At 41.7% G+C, this 17,978-nt stretch overlaps 2 non-coding genes across 2 annotated transcripts; both read left to right on the top strand.

Annotated features, from left to right (window-relative positions):
* The first annotated feature begins 3,729 nt into the window (after positions 1–3,729).
* Trnat-ugu (transfer RNA threonine (anticodon UGU)) lies at positions 3,730–3,804 on the top strand. The gene has a single exon. It is a non-coding gene; the product is annotated as a tRNA-Thr (tRNA).
* Positions 3,805–4,164: 360 nt separating this feature from the next.
* Positions 4,165–4,239, top strand: Trnat-ugu (transfer RNA threonine (anticodon UGU)). Its single transcript has one exon. It is a non-coding gene; the product is annotated as a tRNA-Thr (tRNA).
* The last annotated feature ends 13,739 nt before the right edge of the window (positions 4,240–17,978 follow it).

Here is a 17,978-nt window from a genome sequence, read left to right on the forward strand (position 1 = left end):
GTGGTAAACAGTTGAGTTGAACCATTACCCAGCAAAATCACAGACGTACTGTGTTATATGCTGATTAAGAATGATATCTCAATTTCCTAGTTTTATTCAGACATTGGCGCACGATCCGTACACTCCCACGAGACGCCACTAATCATGAACGCATTGGCAGTGTTGGTTCCTGCACTGCCCTGCGTGAAATTACGCAAAATCTTTTCGTTAGCTGTTAGATCACTGAAAAAAGGTTGCAGTGTACTATTACAAAGCTATCAGAAGTTATGGTTTCATGGGAAAAGATCGGTTCAGAACTGCATGTTGCGCTAATGGCACACCACACACCCATTTTCACCTCTTGCAGAGGCTCTTGACGTAAGTGGTGAGAATTTTTGGAACTCCAACAACGATTGTTCTGTGATTTGCTTACATCAAGGAAGATAGCCATGCTTCGTCCGAAAAAAGAGCATTTCACGATCAACTCTCCATCATGCACAGACTGTAATAATCAGTTGCACTATTGATGTCCAGCTACAGTATCTGCATTGGTTTTATCATGCAGTCAAGGAAAATTTCGTGTTCTCCAACTGAATGTTTATTTCGTTTCCAAGCAAACACGTTTTTCCTATACATACTAGACATTACCAGTGATCTGTAAAATGAAGAAAATTATATATATATATATATATATATATATATATATCTATATATACTGTTAGGAGATCTGTAGTGTTCTTGGCAGTTACTTTACATAATCCAACTGTTTCCAAGTATATGGTTGTGATTCTTCATTGTCTTTTATTTTTCTATCTTTCTCATGTTATAATACGCAAAGATTTATGGGAACTAGAGATAACAAACATTTATGATACCACATATTTTTCACTAATGCTTTAACTAAATTCCAACTGCAGGTTACATGATTCATGTTTTCCCAATTTTTGCGTTATTCATGGGTGCATTTCACAAAATTTCCCATTATTCCTAATTGGTACATAACATGATAATAATTTTCTACATTTATTGTAAGTAACCTTGTGCTAAGGAAATTAGTTTCCCTACAGATTCTACTTCATAGGTGTTACCATGTATGACACATGTTTGAGATAACTGACAAAAAAATCAGTTATGTAATTGTTATCAAAAATTATTTATTTATTAGGAATAAAATTGTTACTATATACCAGAAACAGCCTTAATTTCTCATAAATGAAATAAGATGCTAGAAAAAGCTAAATATTCATTGCCTTAAGTGCATGACGTTTTTCAACATCTTAAAAGTAATATTATTAGTTTATTTAAAGCAAACTATGCTACTAAATAAATCCTTACATTTTTGTAAACTTCAAAAGATATAGCTTTTCTTAAATTATTCGCTCCTGAGAACAGGAAATGAACATGTACTGTAATTTGAATCATTACCGTTTCTGTATAACTCTAAAAAGAAATGTTCTAATATATAGAGAAAATTGCATTCCACAATCAGCAGTCATGTATGATCGTTGCTGAGGTAGCCTCTAAGAGGTAACTTCTGAGCAAAGCACTTTTTCTATGTTTCGTATGCTTCCTTGGTTAATATGTACGAGTATAATATAATATGTTCTACATCTACATCTACATTTATTCTCCGCAAGCCACCCAACGGTGTGTGGCGGAGGGCACTTTACGTGCCACTGTCATTACCTCCCTTTCCTGTTCCAGTCGCGTATGGTTCGCGGAAAGAACGACCGTCCGAAAGCCTCCGTACGCGCTCGAATCTCTCTAATTTTACATTCGTGATCTCCTCGGGAGGTATAAGTAGGGGGAAGCCATATATTCGATACCTCATCCAGAAACGCACCCTCTCGAAACCTGGCGAGCAAGCTACACCGCGATGCAGAGCGCCTCTCTTGTAGAGTCTGCCAATTGAGTATGTTAAACATCTCCGTAACGCTATCACGGTTACCAAATAACCCTGTGACGAAACGCGCCGCTCTTCTTTGGATCTTCTCTATCTCCTCCGTCAACCCGATCTGGTACGGATCCCACACTGATGAGCAATACTCAAGTATAGGTCGAACGAGTGTTTTGTAAGCCACTTCCTTTGTTGATGGACTACATTTTCTAAGGACTCTCCCAATGAATCTCAACCTGGTACCCGCCTTTCCAACAATTAATTTTATATGATCATTTCACTTCAAATCGTTCCGCACGCATACTCCCAGATATTTTACAGAAGTTACTGCTACCAGTGTTTGTTCCGCTATCATATACTCATGAAGTACATCAACGCCTGTTTGCAGCTAGGGTGTCCATTTAATTATCATTTCGTTGTAGAGATGGCCAGCAGCCACCCGTTGCAACTAAGTGGGTGCACAATCACAACTGAAGAGTCTTGAGGATAATATAGCAAATCCATGAGCCACCACTGTGTAGCCAGTATTGATGCATATTACAAGTCCCTGAACCACCACTTGTGCACTCACTTTTTTTTCATGTCCTTACAACCAGCAATGCTGTCAACCAGTCCCTTGCTGAATTATCGACACACGTGCAAGCACTAAAAAAGTCATATAATCTCTAAGCCAGCCGCGGTGGCCGAGCGGTTCTAGGCGCTTCAGTCCGGAACCGCGTGACTGTTACGGTCGCATGTTCGAATCCTGCCTTGGGCGTGGATGTGTGTGATGTCCTTAGGTTAGTTAGGTTTGAGTAGTTCTAAGTTCTAGGGGACTGATGACCTCAGAAGTTAAGTCCCATAGTGCTCAGAGCCATTTGAACCAGTCCCGTAAGAGTTCGAGCAACCTGTGCGCATTCGCACAGACGAAGGTCAATGGCTGGGTAGTCTTTCACTATATATATGAAGATAGTAACTGTTCTCGAAAGAACAGATACCATTGATGACCGTGCACCTTCTCTAGAATAAATGATAACTAGTTAAAACCCTAGCAGATTAAAACTGTGTGCCCGACCGAGACTCGAACTCGGGACCTTTGCCTTTCGCGGGCACACTGTTTTAATCTGCCAGGAAGTTTCATATCAGCGCCCACTCCGCTGCAGAGTGAAAATTTCATTCTGGAAACATTCCCCAGGCTGTGGCTAAGCCATGTCTCCACAGTACCCTTTCTTTCAGGAGTGCTGGTTCTGCAAGGTTCGCAGGAGAGCTTCTGTAAAGTTTGGAAGGTAGGAGACGAGATACTGGCAGAAGTAAAGCTGTGAGTGCCGGGCGTGAGTCGTGCTTCGGTAGCTCAGTTGGTAGAGCACTTGCCCGCGAAAGGCAAAGATCCCGAGTTCGAGTCTCGGTCGGGCAGACAGTTTTAATCTGCCAGGAAGTTTCATATCAGCGCACACTCCGCTGCAGAGCGAAAATTTCATTCCAGTTAAAACCCTAAGCTGCCGACAGGTATTTTTGATATACCTCGATGGGGACAGCTGAAAATGTGGGCCCCGACAAGGGCTCGAACCCGGGGTCGCCTGCTTGCATATCAGACGCTCTATCCATCTGAGCCACTGACGACACAGGTGAATAGTGCGACTGCAGGGATTTATCCCTTGCACACTTCCCGTGAGATCCACATTCCCAACATGTCCACACCACTCCATTCGTAGTGCGCCTAATAGACTTGGTAGATTAATCTGCCACGTGTAATGAGTATGATGGGCAAACATCTATTAGGCGCACTACGAATGTAGTGGTGTGGACATGTTGGGAATGTGGATCTCACAGGGAGCGTGCAAGGGATAAGTCCCTGCAGACGCACTATCTTCTGTGCCCGCGGTGGCTCAGATGGATAGAGCGTCTGCCATGTAAGCAGGAGATCCTGGGTTCGAGTCCCGGTCGGGGCACACATTTACAACATGTCCCCAATGAAGTACATCAACGCCTGTTTGCTGCTAGGGTGTCCATTTAATTATCATTTCATTTCTAGCAAAGCTGCATGGTCATCCACGGTAACTTTCGGGAACAGATACTACCGTCATATATAGTTAAAATATGGCTTCCCGGCCATTGACCTTCTTGTGCGAACGCACACGCTATGCCCGAACTCATACGGGCCTTGGTAGATTAATCTGCCAGGAGTAATGAGTATGATGGGCAAACATCTATTAGGCGCACTACGAATGTAGTGGTGTGGACATGTTGGGAATGTGGATCTCACAGGGAGCGTGCAAGGGATAAGTCCCTGCAGACGCACTATCTTCTGTGCCCGCGGTGGCTCAGATGGATAGAGCGTCTGCCATGTAAGCAGGAGATCCTGGGTTCGAGTCCCGGTCGGGGCACACATTTACAACATGTCCCCAATGAAGTACATCAACGCCTGTTTGCTGCTAGGGTGTCCATTTAATTATCATTTCATTTCTAGCAAAGCTGCATGGTCATCCACGGTAACTTTCGGGAACAGATACTACCGTCATATATAGTTAAAATATGGCTTCCCGGCCATTGACCTTCTTGTGCGAACGCACACGCTATGCCCGAACTCATACGGGCCTTGGTAGATTAATCTGCCAGGAGTAATGAGTATGATGGGCAAACATCTATTAGGCGCAATACGAATGTAGTGGTGTGGACATGTTGGGAATGTGGATCTCACTGGGAGCGTGCAAGGGATAAGTCCCTGCAGACGCAATATCCTCTGTGCCCGCGGTGGCTCAGATGGATAGAGCGTCTGCCATGTAAGCAGGAGATCCCGGTTTCGTGTCCCGGTCGGGGCACACATTTTCAACATGTTCCCAATGAATTACATCAACGCCTGTTGGCAGCTAGGGTGTCCATTTAATTATCATTTAATTTCTAGCAAAGCTGCATGGTCATCCACGGTAACTGTTCTTTCGGGAACAGATACTACCGTCATATATAATCTCTACAACGACTACAGTGGGTACGCACCTTTAGTGGCCCACTACTATCATAATCTCTACTAAGATTACAATAGGTCTGCTCTGTGGTGACCCACCAATACCACCAAAATTCTTCTTCGATTGATACTACAGTGGGTCTGCTCTGTGGTGACCCACCAATTCTACCAAAATTCTTCAAGATTTCAACTGATAGTGCTGTGGCTCTGCTCTGTTGTGGCTCATTACCAGTCTTACCATATAATTTCAAAACTTCATGTCAAGAGTCAGCACTGTGTTTACGTGGGGAGGAGAACACTACTTCTTCAAGACTGCATTGTTGTTCACTGCTTACTTATGAATTTTCATATACTGCTCAGCCTATGTACATAAAATGGGTGTAGACTTCTCTTTTGATGAATTATTAGGACTGTCTTTAGTGACTGTGAGGAGAATTTTTACTTTATTGACCAACAGCGTATTACTTAACCTTCATGTGCATCTGCTCTATTTCAAATTTTTAATATAAAAAGTTTGACAACTTAGTCTTGACCACTGCCCAAAACAGTTTGTAAAATTTTTTGAGGAGAGCAGGAGGGCTATGTAAGTAGCCTGTTTGTGTGTTGGCAGCGCTATAGATTGTGTTAATATCGCTGACAGTTCTCTGTATACTCTGCAAGAGATTCTGTGGTTGGACGGACTAGCAGTTAGAGAATGGATAGGGAAGTGTATGGACATGATATTCTTAGTGGAGACTCTGTGTTGGTAGGACATGCATTGTAAAGTGAGATGAAATGATGTGTTTATAAGAAAATATGCAAAGAAATGTCTGACGATGGAGGTTTGGTTGGTAATGTTTGGCCAGTGGAATTATTGACAACTATATTATTTTTGGATCTGGATCTCACACGAATAAGGTAAAATTTTATAAGTACATTGTTTGCTCTTCCACAAAATCTTTCTTTCGATAGTCGTATGCCTTCTAGTAGTTAGAGTCTATAGTAGTTAGAATATTTTTATTTAGCTGGCTGTAGTTGCTACTTGCTGTAAATGCTGTAGTTCGTGTTATGAAGATTTTCTGTGAGGTAAGTGACTTTTGAAAAAGAATGCGGTTTGCACTGTTGGTATTCGTGACTGAAATAAGTTTAGGCAATTAACAGAGTTGGAGATAGTTTCATATTTCTTTAATTTTATAACTTTTTGATTTGTGTTATTGTTAGGATTTCTTGCAATTCAGGGCCATTCTTTTGTGTTAATTAATGGAAGTCATGTTGTCAATGTATAGCAGTCAGATTGCGTTGGGCTTGTATATTATGGATAATAAATGAATAGGTTAAGTTTGAGTTGTCTTTGTAAGGGAAAATTCTGTAGGTTAGTGTTTAATAAAAAATAATTAAAGAGGTGGTTTCAATAGAACTATGCTCATTGATAAGTACAGAGTAACCAGTAAGGTAGATCAGCATCAGTGTCACTTATATTTTAATAAATAGTACAGCATTTTAGGTGTCGAAATATTTAATTTTAGCTTCCATTGTGCTATGCATCAAGTGTGGTACAATGGTCAAACTGTGCTCATTGATGTATGAGAGTTCAAGATGGGAAGTGGCCATTTTATTGTAATGCCCAGTTCTATTTCGTTCAATGGGACGTGTTTAGCTGTTTCATTTTGATGGCTATTAAAATACTGGGCTGCTACGCCATTTCTGCGAAAGATTGTTATGTGTGGGCCTGATCGTTGTGCTGAAGGTGACGACAAGCAACATGGCCGCAGCTGTGTGGCATGCTGCTTGTTAGCTGCTTAAAGTGGCCGTTTATTTTATTTCGCATTTTGAAGTTTTGTGGAATAGTAGTTGAAGTAAAACTCACCTTTGGTAGCTATTTCTAATTCGTTGGTAACATTGCATACATGAATGATGGTTTTTAACTATTTGTGGCTGGTATATTTCATACTTGTTCCCATAATCCATAGCGAAAGCTGTGCAGTTTCCAGCACTTTACTGACAGACATCAAAGTAGCAAATGTCTTGTGCCATTTCGTCAACTCATTTGAATAATGTTTTTTTCTTATGATCTATTCCTATCATGTCTTTTTGTCCTTTCATAACGCATAGAATATTTGTTGGCTTAGAAATATTCTGACTGATCTATTTCCAAGAACGGGGTGCAGCATTCCAGCGTTGCCGACGATTCCTTGCTGCAGACCTTCCCTAGCCTCCATCTGCCAGAGTGCGATGAATGACTGATGTGCCTACTTGATCCTGAAAGTAGATTGCACTACCATTAGCACATAGTGGAGCTCAGGATTTTGAGGACAGAAATCGCCACGTATTCAGATGGGGAAACAGTCGAAATCAGTGGGTGCGAACTCTGACAGACAGCTCGACAGAGAATAGATCCCATCTTCCAGGTGAGGAACCAGGAAAATATTATTTTTTATTCCGATGTTTTGGCTGGTAAACTTACAGCAATCTTTAAGGTTAGTAGCTGGTGGAAATTAAACCACCTGACACAGTAGCGGGAGTTAACATTCGTACTTCAGTGATAACACTGATACACTATTGTGTCAAGTGGTTTAAGTTCTGCCAGCGACTAATCTTGAAGACAGCTGTAAGGTTATCAACCAAAATGTCACAATAAGAAATAATAGTTTCCCGGATGAACGATGATGAAATATTCTATCTGCTGGGAAAACTTTAAGTAACATGTCGTCATCATCACCATCATCATCATCATGATCATTGCCTTCAAAGAGTAGATCTTTTGATTGGTTACATCTCAAAATTGTTCACATCGTCTCTTTAAGGGACCTGTGACATGGTATGCAGAGATCATTCTGTACTTACAGAGTATGTGGAGAAGTGTTAGCAGCTGGCCACTCGAGTCTCCTTGCAAAGAAAGAGAGTTGAATTAAATTAAAATCGCGTTTCCAATCACATATTCATATTTATTAAGTAATGACTAGTTCAGTGACAGTGAGCATGTGCCTACAAATGAATTAATTTAAAGGTCGATGAAATTAAACGGACAATTTATGCATTAAAATCATTTTCCTTGGACAACAGAGACTACCAATGGTTCACATGAGTAGAGGACTATGGAATGGTAGGGTTGGAGCAATATTCATGTATATTCAGAAAATGCACAGTGTGGAGAAAATCAATAGAAGTTCAATACTGTTACTTTCAAATGCAAACTGCAGCCATGACCACGTATAAGGACAATAACCCAGTCGCGGTTGGGAACTGGCACACCCACAGGGTTACCAACATGAGTGTCAGAAGGATGAGCTGTTCTCCCGGCTGCAAACAGTAAGAACCGTTTGCATTGCCATCCCGTCAAGTTGTCTATAGAGACCTTTTCTTTCGGAGAAGGTACACTGCTGCGCTGCGGCCGAGATTAGAATACTATGGAAAGACGCTCTCCCTCGCCATTTCGTTGCAGTTCTTAGTCGGCTTCGGTTCGTTATTAGTAATAATTAGTACGTCGTTGTTCTTGGCTTCCATCGCTCTGGAAACTATTTAGAGATTCTGTCGGCTTTAGTCAAGTCCAGACGTTTCACTGAAGAATGCTCGGCCGTGATCTGGATACGAACACGTTATTTGCACTCTGAGCAACCGGTATTCTTATTCCACCATTTCATCGATGTTAAGGCAGTAAGGCTTTGTCGCGCCGCCCCTGTCTATGTACACTCCTGGAAATGGAAAAAAGAACACATTGACACCGGTGTGTCAGACCCACCATACCTGCTCCGGACACTGCGAGAGGGCTGTACAAGCAATGATCACACGCACGGCACAGCGGACACACCAGGAACCGCGGTGTTGGCCGTCGAATGGCGCTAGCTGCGCAGCATTTGTGCACCGCCGCCGTCAGTGTCAGCCAGTTTGCCGTGGCATACGGAGCTCCATCGCAGTCTTTAACACTGGTAGCATGCCGCGACAGCGTGGACGTGAACCGTATGTGCAGTTGACGGACTTTGAGCGAGGGCGTATAGTGGGCATGCGGGAGGCCGGGTGGACGTACCGCCGAATTGCTCAACACGTGGGGCGTGAGGTCTCCATACATCGATGTTGTCGCCAGTGGTCGGCGGAAGGTGCACGTGCCCGTCGACCTGGGACCGGACCGCAGCGACGCACGGATGCACGCCAAGACCGTAGGATCCTACGCAGTGCCGTAGGGGACCGCACCGCCACTTCCCAGCAAATTAGGGACACTGTTGCTCCTGGGGTATCGGCGAGGACCATTCGCAACCGTCTCCATGAAGCTGGGCTACGGTCCCGCACACCGTTAGGCCATCTTCCGCTCACGCCCCAACATCGTGCAGCCCGCCTCCAGTGGTGTCGCGACCGGCGTGAATGGAGGGACGAATGGAGACGTGTCGTCTTCAGCGATGAGAGTCGCTTCTGCCTTGGTGCCAATGATGGTCGTATGCGTGTTTGGCGCCGTGCAGGTGAGCGCCACAATCAGGACTGCATACGACCGAGGCACACAGGGCCAACACCCGGCATCATGGTGTGGGGAGCGATCTCCTACACTGGCCGTACACCGCTGGTGATCGTCGAGGGGACACTGAATAGTGCACGGTACATCCAAACCGTCATCGAACCCATCGTTCTACCATTCCTAGACCGGCAAGGGAACTTGCTGTTCCAACAGGACAATGCACGTCCGCATGTATCCCGTACCACCCAACGTGCTTTAGAAGGTGTAAGTCAACTACCCTGGCCAGCAAGATCTCCGGATATGTCCCCCATTGAGCATGTTTGGGACTGGATGAAGCGTCGTCTCACGCGGTCTGCACGTCCAGCACGAACGCTGGTCCAACTGAGGCGCCAGGTGGAAATGGCATGGCAAGCCGTTCCACAGGACTACATCCAGCATCTCTACGATCGTCTCCATGGGAGAATAGCAGCCTGCATTGCTGCGAAAGGTGGATATACACTGTAGTAGTGCCGACATTGTGCATGCTCTGTTGCCTGTGTCTATGTGCCTGTGGTTCTGTCAGTGTGATCATGTGATGTATCTGACCCCAGGAATGTGTCAATAAAGTTTCACCTTCCTGGGGCAATGAATTCACGGTGTTCTTATTTCAATTTCCAGGAGTGTATTAGTGTTACATAGCTCCTCATAGCTAACGACATTATTTCGTGATTTTCGATTCCTAAAATTCACCTCAGTTTTTCCGATTTTCATTCTCTCCAGGGACTGGACCAGTTATCGTTGTTTCTTCTTTGATCCTCATCGTTTTCCATTTACATTTATTTTGTCTTACGGCAAGATGATGGCAGTTTGGCTCAACTTGTGTACTGCAGTTTGAACCTCTTCTTCAGATTTTCTCATTATAAATTTGTCATCAGGAACTAGCATCATCATGAAATTAAAATTATCACTTCTTAATGCGCCGTTTAATACAAAGAAATATTTACATGTGGCAGTCAATGGGAAACTTTGTCTAACTTTTTGATTAATATTGGCAGATTCTGACTCTTTCCTTTTAGAATGGATTCCCATTTTATTACTTTGTTTGGCGACTAAATTGCTGCTGTAAAGAAACACGTAGAGAAATACAATTATGTGATAGAAGTCGTGGGACAGCGATATGCACGTATACAGATATCAGTAATATTTCGTACACAAGGTATAAAAGGGCAGTGCATTGATTAAGTTATCATTTGTACTCAGATGATTCATGTGAAAAGATGATATGTCCGCAGGACGTGAATTAGCAGGCTTTGACGCGGAACGGTGATTGGAACCAGACGCAGGGAACGTTCCTTTTCTGGAGTCGTTAGGGAATTCAATATTCCGAGATCCACGGTGTAAGAGCGTGCCGAGAATACAACTTTTTAGGCATTACCTCTCACCACGGACAAAGGAATGGCCGAAGGCCTTCATTTAACGACCGAGAACAGCGGCGTTTGCGTAGAGTTCTCAGTGCTAACAGAGAAGCAACACTGCGTGAAATAACTGCAGAAATAAATGTAGGACATATGACGAACGTATCCGTTAGGACCGCGTGGCGAAATGTGGCGTTATTGGGCTATGGCAGCAGACGACAGACCCGAGTGCATCTGCTAACAGCACGACATCGCCAGCAGCGCCTCTCCTGGGCTTGTGACCATATCGATCGGACCGTAGACGACTGGAAAACCGTGGCCTGGTCCGATGATTCACGATATCAGTTGATGAGAGATGATGGTAGAGTTTGAGAGTGGCACAGACCTCACGAAGCCATGGATCCAAGTTGTCAGAAAGGCACTGTACACGCTTATGGTGGCTCCATAATGGTGTAGACTGTGTTTACATGGAATGGACTGGGTCCTCTGGTCCAACTGAACAATCATTGACTGGAAATGGTTGTGTTCGGTTACTTGGAGACCATTTGCAGCCGTTCATGGCCTTCATGTTCCCAACTAATGGTGACATGTCACCAAGACACAGTTATTCACGATTGGTACGAGCAACACTCTAGACAACTAGAGAGAATGATCTGGCAATTCAGATCGCCTGACACAATTCCCATCGAACATTCATGGCGCATAATCGAGAGGTCAGTTCGTGCACAACATCCTGAACCGACACTTTCACAATTATGGCCTGCTATAGAGGCAACATAGCTCCATATTTCTGCAAGGGACTTCCAACTACTTGCTGAGTCCATGCCACGTCGAGTTGCTGCTCTACGCCGGAAAAAAAGAATGTGCGACTCGATATTAGGAGGCATCCCATGACTTCACTGTAAGCTACGGCGACACAAATTAATCCATGAATTTTGTAGGAAACGATGCAATAATGCAGTTACACACACACACACACAAATATATATATATATATATATATATATATATATATATATATATATATATATATATATATATATATTGCATCGTTTCCTACAAAATTCATGGATTAATTTGTGTCGCCGTAGATTACAGTGAAGTGATGGGATGCCTCCTAATATCGAGTCGCACATTCTTTATATATATATATATATATATATATAATGTCAAGAACTTTCTCGTACAAAATTGAAGAAATATCACTGTGTGAGCTGCAACAAAAGCTTTATCACATGAAAATGCTAGACTAACGAGGATTTTGTTTTGTTTCTGACCTGGATCGTTCCAGTGATGTGAATTTATTGGTAGTGACTCGTGCTGGTTACTTCGGGACGCCTTACCACACGTTCCTAGTCGACATGTTATTCCAGCCAGGGAATAGATCGATCTGCATCTCATTTCTACCAGGGAAGCATATTGCTTTGTGTCCTACAAGTTCTTCTACAACGAAAGAAAAACAATAAGTTAGAAAGTTGAGCGACGAATGTGAGGACATTCCGCCGAAGTGGATGACACAGTATAAACAAATGATAAAACCACTGTTTCAGGCGAGGATTTTATGTTCGAGCTTGGAACACGTTCGAATCGTACAAGACAGATTTGATAATTTGGCACACAGGTTAAGTCTAACAACAGCATCTTGGTACAAACATCTCACATGAGGAATCTGATTTCTCAGATATACGTCACGGAACTAACTTCAGCTTCTCTGGACGTTTTCAGAGGCGCAGTTATGTCTACTGACGTTGTACTGTTGTGTTACAATACCATCACGTTCCTTTGTGAATGAAATAACTGTTCATACAGTAGACGTAGACGACATGGCGACGTAGCACAAGATAACAGTATGTATGTATTAAATCTTACTATGACTATGCGTGGTTGCAGTGTACGTTGTTATCATCCAATGAAATAATCGACTACAAATCCCAGAACGCACCTTTACACCCACATACATTGTTAGGATATCATTTAGGATTTCGCTTACAATTAGCTGACAAACCTGGTACTGTTCGGGTATTTATTTATTGTTGTGCCAGAGACTTCGCACACGTAGAATTTATTTTTTACTTACAAGACTTCTTTGTATACAACGTTTGAAGCAGTATGATCGGGCCTTGTTTGCTTTATTAACACAGGAAAGTCATATAGAGGTGGCCATGCAAAATGCGACTGACACTAAGGTCCATGCCCACAACACGCAACATCTGCCGTTGTGCTTTGTTGATGGTCACTGCATAACATAAGCTCATCGGGAATGGTACACATTTAAAGCGAAATGATAAATTCTTAGGAAATGTGGGATTCGGTGGATAAAAAATAACTCGCCTAGGGCAGTATCCGGAGAAATTTCCTCTTCTGCGATGTTGCTTTGGAGAGAGGTAACTTTAAGACTCTGCGTGTCAACGGTTCTGAAAAGCGAGATAAAGCACAACGCTCTTGATCAGAAATAAGTTGTATCTCGCTTCCGGAAGGAGTTTCCAAAGAGCGAGTTAAAGCTTGATGTTCTCAATCTTCACTGAATTCTTAAGACTGCATAATCCTCAGTCTTTTGCGATTCGGGTGTATTCAGAAATACTCGACCGTTTTTAGGTACTTTTATTCGAAAATAAAACGAAATCGAAATGTAATAAGTAGGCACTCAAATCACAATCGTATTTAATAAATTCGTTTTTCGTAATAAAGAATATACACAAAACCTGTCGAAGGAAGCAAAGCAATATCGTTAAATTTTTGATACACAAAGCGAAATCAGTAAATCTATATATCCCACCCAAGTAACGTGCTGTTAATTTGCTTTCATAAAGATAACATTATGATTCTTAATTCTGTCATAGACGTAAATTTTCAAAATACGTCTGTCACTGAGAAAAAGAAATACGTTGTCGATATAGTGGTTCTTTGGTGTACTACGAAACTAACAGCACCAGTTATTCGTTCTATGGTGTTCTACGCCGTGATGGTTAAACATCCAAGCTACTAAGTTGAGTAGATGATTTTAGATACAAGTTTAAATTATGTTGTATCCACATATTAAATTAAGTTATTTCCCTGTGATCTGACCTCGACGAAATAAAGCCTATTGTTGACTAAACTACACTCAAGTTACCTGTAAAACGCCATGAAAATTCGTTTGGGAAACTGGCGTGTTCAAACAAAGACACAATGGTTTTTCAGTTTTATTATTAATAAAGACAGAAGTTTTCAGATCGTACACATCTCTTATAATGTGCAGTTTTGCAAGCCAGACATCTGCCCAACATCAAATCCTCAGCATGTAATTGTCCATAGCTACATGCGCAAAACTGGTTCAGAATGGAACTTAGCATACAGAACAAAATTCATAGAACAAGTATCTCACACTACTGTTCGCCTAAAAGAAGAGCGTAAATATTAATAAATAACGTGAAGGACAATCAAACAATTTAAAATCAAAGATGGTAACTAGTCTATATTAAACTGAGTCAAATTCCAATCCCGCAATAGCTGCTGTATTATATTTTTCCCTGTATGGCGACCGGTTTCATACCCTGGAGGTATATCTTCAGGTCATATCTACATATAAAATGAAACTACAGAAGTAAAAACGCTAATTATCAACATAACCTACCGAACAAAGTAGCCAGTAAAGCGATGTACTCACAAAACTATTGCTTCATGTGCCACGACTTCCAAAGTGCAAATGCTCTATCGACTCCGTGAGCTATTTTTTAAATTTACATTACGTCCATTCTGCAACGTTCTGTGCCCATAGGTTTTATCCAATAAGACGTGGACTGTGATGTGCTGTCCGGGCTCGCCTTTTGACAATGTTTTGGAGATGTTTTACTGATCACGCATGGTTCGGATCGGATGCTCATACGCCAGTACATCCATGGTTTTACCGAGGAGTGACATGTTTTTATGCGCACTTGCACCTTGAAAGTCGTGGCACTTGAAGTATTAGTTTAGTGAATATGTCGCTTTACTGTCTACTTTGTTCGGCGTGTTATGTTGATAAGTAGCGCTTCTACTTACGTAGTTTCATTCTATGTGTGGATATGACCTGAAGATAAACCTTCAGAGTATGAAACCTGTCGTCATACAGGGAAAAACACAATAATGCAGCTATTGTGGATTTGGACTTTCACTCAGTTTAATATAGAATAGTTACCATCTTTCATTTTAAATTGTTTGATTATCCTTCACATTGTGCACATATTCTTTAGGTGTGATTGTCCGACGTATAAGGTTATTTGTGGAAATACTAATGTATTTGAAATATATCTCTAAACAATAGTCATATACAATATTTTTCTGTCTGTAGGCGAAGGCTAATCCCAGGAGAAACTGTAGCGGTTTTTATATGGTTTTGGCTAATAGCTAGACTGATTCACGAGGAACCTTTATGTATATAATTTATAAGTAATGATGAATGTGTAAATCATAGTCGCCCATAAGAGTGGAGAGGCAAGTGGACCACGTGCCCTCTGCTGGAATTTGGATACACGCTTGTTTTCATTATAGCGTGGAAACTTCCTTGCACATTAAAATTGTGTTCCAGATTAGACTCGAACCTGTGACCTTTGCCTATTGCAGGCGACTGCTTTACCGACTGGGTTATTCAACGCCGAACTTCACAGAAGTACTCCTGCATACCATGCTTGACTGTGGAAAGATACAGTCACTGTGTTACGAATACTCATGCAGCCCGGTTGGCAAGGCCACACAGTAATTCTCACAAATTGCTGGGGTGCTAGTTTAGTGTGTTTAAGACCTTGAACACTGCTGTTATTTGTATACATAAGACACCTACAGTTTAAAATATTCTAACTGTCCAGTAATAAACCTTTACAAATACTTAGGCCTACTCAGCTGGTTTCAGTTTCAGTTTAGTCCTGAGTGTATTTTTCATTATAATGGAAAATATTCAAAATTATGAGCTATCTGACGGTTTGGTCATGTTTCAGCGGTCTTCCTCAAGATCTAACTACACGAAATATCTGAGACGTTGTTTTTCTTTTTCGGTACTTAAGTGCATCAAATACTTTAAGTTATGACGCGGGAATACAATCAAATTAATTTTAGAGAAATTATTTTGTTTTTATATTTCCATAATGGCAGATCTGCCAAAGTAAATTTACGGTTTCGTTTCAGGCAACTGACCTCCACCAGGGCCGCTCAGTTACCTCAAGAACAAACTCGAATCAGGTATACTCTACTCGTCCTTGCACATAATTGCATATGGTACTTGACTACGTGTTGCATGTGAAGACGTCGAATAACGAAGAACCTGATCAGGGAAACAGTGATTTTGTGATTTCTCCCTTGTGTACAAGGCATTGAGATTTATCACCCAACCAGACGATTTCATGTTCTTAGTGGACGGTAAGCTTAAAATTTTTTTTGAGATTATTAAACAACGCGATACTAACCGATAGATTGAAATAATTTACATTGAGGAGATTCTAGCTTCAAAAAATGACCAATGAATGACGTTAATAACATCAAGAATACATCAGAAAAAACGGAAATGCTAATGAGACCACCACCGGGAATATGACGTCAGTAAGAAGATAGAGAGTTACACTAGGAACGCAAATTTATTGACTTATGTAACCCGTTAGATAATATGCAGTACAATGCACTTGATGATACTGGAAAACCTGTATACAGGGTGTCCCAGGAGGAATGGCCAATAGTCAGGGAAATGACAGGAAATCTCATCTGAAGCAGAAAACTTCATATGGGCATACGCATTATTCCGAATGGTTTCCGAGATAAAGCACTTGTAATGTACACATGCTGTTGGTCTAGTAGTGCGCACGAATGTGTCTTGTCCACTGAATACCTCTGACGTTTCTGTCTAACGCAACATGCCTTGTTGGTTTCAACCTCTTTGCTTGAGATATCTTTCTGCCATTAAGGGGAGACGGTGGCAGAAATAATGAAAAATTTACAAACTATTTTTATTTGCTTATTTGATAGTAAATATAATTGAGATTATTAGCAGTGTAATGTAACAAAGTCCGCTTTTCATTGTACCAAATGGAGGAAAAATTTTATTCCAGAATTTGGCCTTTGAACCTAGAAAATATAGCTTTGCAAGGCTGTGATTTTTTGTATACATAACAGCAGCGTTGTGAAGAAGGCTGTGGAGCCATTTTCTGGTTCAAGCAGTGTGGTATAGAAGGCTGTGGAGTGTTGTAAACAGGTATTGTGATGTTCAGCGGAATTCGAGCGACGCTTGATTTATTATGCCAGTCTTTGTGCAAGATTGTATCTGTTGATCCCTTTTTACAATGCCTAGGCCTGGTAAAGTATTTAAAAAAAATAGTAAGTAACATATTTCCAATATAAAGCGAAAAACTGACATTGAGGTTAGGGTCGGGCCTGCAGATGCAAACATTAGCTTGTCTCCAAGTGCATCTAAAATAAAACTTGGGACAGGGATTGTGTCAGAAGAAACAGATCATGACAGAAATAGCGGTTTCAGAATTTTGGATCTGGAAATGGTGGCAGAAGCACTTAGAAAAGCCTGCAAGTGCTCTGTTTGTGGAGGAAATGTGGATTTGGTTGATGATGGAAAGAGAGAAGGTTTGGTTTGCGCATTGCACATTTTGTGTCAGAACTGTGATGCTGACAGACCATTCAAGACATCAAAGGTCAGTAATAGAATCTATGAAGCCAATATGAGATTTGCTTATGGACTAAGATGCATAGGGATTGGAAGAGATGGTGGAAACCTTTTATGTGGTATTATGAACATGCCTGGTGCTCCCCTAAAATTTTAAGCAATGAATACTGCTGTTTTCAATGCAGTTGCAGAAGTAAGTGAAGAGAGCATGAAAATGGCAGTCCTGGTTGTAGTACAAGAAAATTGTGACACAACTAATAGCAACGATATAGCAGTTTCCTGTGACAGTTCCTGGATGAAGAGGGGTCATACTTCGCTACATGGAGTTTCAACAATCATTAGTGTCGACACTGGAAAAGTATTAGACTTAGAGGTGATGTCTAAATATTGTTCTGTATGTTCACTGCACAAGAAATATATCGATGCTGGCAAAGAAACAGAATGGCAAGAAGCCCATAAAGCTGTTTGTAGCAGAAATTTTGCAGGCTCCAGTGGTGGAATGGATGCTCCAGGTATGAAATTCATTTTCCATAGATCTTTGCAAAAGTATGGAGTATGATACGTACAGTATTTAGAAGATGGTGACTCTAGTGTTTTCAAGAATGCAGTTGAAAGTCAGCCCCATGGAAAAGACTGCACTATTCAGAAACTGGAGTGGTTAGGCCATATTCGGAAGAGGATGGGTGGACGACTCCGAAGACTTGTTGCAGACAATGAAAGCAAGC

This window comes from Schistocerca serialis, chromosome 1, assembly GCF_023864345.2.
Source record: "Schistocerca serialis cubense isolate TAMUIC-IGC-003099 chromosome 1, iqSchSeri2.2, whole genome shotgun sequence".
Taxonomy (NCBI): Eukaryota; Metazoa; Arthropoda; class Insecta; order Orthoptera; family Acrididae; genus Schistocerca; species Schistocerca serialis.